This window comes from Papilio polytes, unplaced genomic scaffold (genome assembly GCF_000836215.1).
Source record: "Papilio polytes unplaced genomic scaffold, Ppol_1.0 DF824069.1, whole genome shotgun sequence".
In the NCBI taxonomy this organism is placed as follows: Eukaryota; Metazoa; Arthropoda; class Insecta; order Lepidoptera; family Papilionidae; genus Papilio; species Papilio polytes.
The window spans coordinates 2,315,940-2,318,115 of NW_013525135.1; the positions used below are offsets into that span (position 1 = coordinate 2,315,940).

Below are 2,176 nucleotides of genomic sequence, written 5' to 3' on the forward strand. Positions count from 1 at the left end.
CCCCCCTATAACTTTCATTTCCAATTATTTTTAATAAATAGCACAGATAAACAAATAACTTTTAAGAATACAGAATACATCAAAAATAGTTAAAAAGGTAACAATCGATACCAATATATTGAAGAGGAAAGATTTGTACTTTTGATTTTTGTATGTATTAAAATAACTCAAAAGCCACTGGACCGTTTTTATAAACTCTTTCTGACCGTTTTTATAAAAGCTAGTAAAGAATAAAAGAAAATATAAATAAATAAATGTGAATAACATTCACACATTCTCAGTCAAGCAAAATTAATTCAGATTCAGGTCTGTTCAAAACTAAAGATTGAAATATACCTCTCAAAATTTTGCTAGGAAATGCAAATATGAAGTTTATCTCGAAGAAGCTTGGGTATGCTAGCTTTAGGCACTTAATTAGTGCTTAATATTGGCATAATTTGGAGCTCTAAGTATCATAAAATCAGATATTCCAAAGTCATTAATAAAAAAATTGTGAGTGGTGATAATTTAAAAAGACGAATGTGTAAGTCTTTAAATTAATTGGATTATTTAACTATATCAATAATTTTAACAGTCAAGACAGAAAATTATTAAAAAAAAGAGCATAATCTTGTCTACTTTCCAATCGTAATAAAGCAAAGCCGTCCCATACCTTACAGAATCCCTCAACAGCCTTAGAGAAAACTCAAGCTTGGTAAAAATTTGCTTTCACGAAAGTGCCTATTCGTGTGAACTGATTCATAGAAGGGATTTCGTACATAAAACTTGATTGCTGACGCCTTCATTTACTGCTAACAAATTAAGTTGATTAGGTAGGGTCGTTACGCGTGTAGGCATCCCCTTTTTAGCTTAGGCACGTACAATAAACATTTTCATAACGATAACCACTTATAAGACTAATACATATGTAACGGCAATAACAATAAAATAATTAACTGACGGCTGAAAAGAGCAGAATTTTTCATTAATAACGGAAGACCAAGATATTAACTGCAGGGTAGTAATGGTTAGATTTGTTACAATGATCTTTTGTGGGCCTTATCAAGGTTCTGACTAGATAGGACTTTCTGTACGTTGCTACCAATCTTGAATCTGTTGTACATATTTAACAATTCTACAGGAAGGCTTTGTTACATGTAATAATATTCACATACTATGAATGTTGTAGTAATATAGAAATATTGGTAATCCTCGATTCGTCTAGGCAGAGATTAATAGAATGAATTAATGACGTAAAATCATAATTTATTTATGTAATAAAATGAACAGATGTAATCCTTAGTGTGCAATAAACAGATACATAATTTACGAGTTGTATCGTAAAACGTAGCGGTCCCTAAATGGTGATAAAGTTATTGCGTCTCGGGTTCATAGCAGAACATTTTCGTGGCGCTCGTAAATTTCGGATAACGGTGAAAAGCAAAATGTTAGATGTGAGAAATGATACCGCCTTGTCAGATTAACAGGATTTATTCTCAGGATGCTCGAGGTAAGTACATAATGTAAGACGACAGAAAGTAGGTTTGTAGATCGTTTTTTTTTTCGTTGTGCTGGTAAACAAATATAAAAAAAACTCAACTATAACATTTGTAATATAGACCACTAAGGGCTTGTCGCTATGTGATGGAAATATCGGATTTTGTTTTTAAGCTATCTGAGCCTCTATCAGCCAGTGGTGGGACAGGCCCAAAATGATATAAAACAGTGTATCTGTACTTTGCAAGAAGTTTCGATCCGCTAAATGATACAGATATACATATAAGAACATTTCGGAATAAATATCACCAAATAAAGTATAATATAAAATACTTTATTTTATTATAATTTTGTTGAAATGCGAGGTATCGTGGGAAAAATGTATAATTTACTTTTTATACGATAAGGGGCAAACGAGCAAGGTTTCCATTTTGTCAGACAAATTGAATATAGTAGGAGGTGGAAACTTCCATTAATCTCGTAGAAAATTGATGTCCTTCCTGTCTCGCGTTTCGTAGGAACATCGCGATAGCGGCCGTAAAATATAGTAAACCCGTTTCCGTGCAAACATTGAAAATTATACTCGAGTCTTTGGGCTTACGGGCATAACGAAATCTAGTTATGAAAAAGAACATAAGAAGAGTATATATATATTTTTTTTTTTTTTTTTTTTTTTTTTTTTTTTTTTTTTTTTTTTTTT

The 2,176-nt window shown here is 31.5% G+C and overlaps 1 long non-coding RNA gene across 1 annotated transcript in view; it reads right to left on the reverse strand.

The window, feature by feature from the left end:
• Positions 1-2,176, reverse strand: part of LOC106100148 — a 7,159-nt gene that overhangs the window by 695 nt on the left and 4,288 nt on the right. The window contains exon 2 of the long non-coding RNA XR_001225419.1: positions 653-788. This is a non-coding gene — a long non-coding RNA (uncharacterized LOC106100148). The remainder of the gene's footprint in view (positions 1-652; positions 789-2,176) is intronic.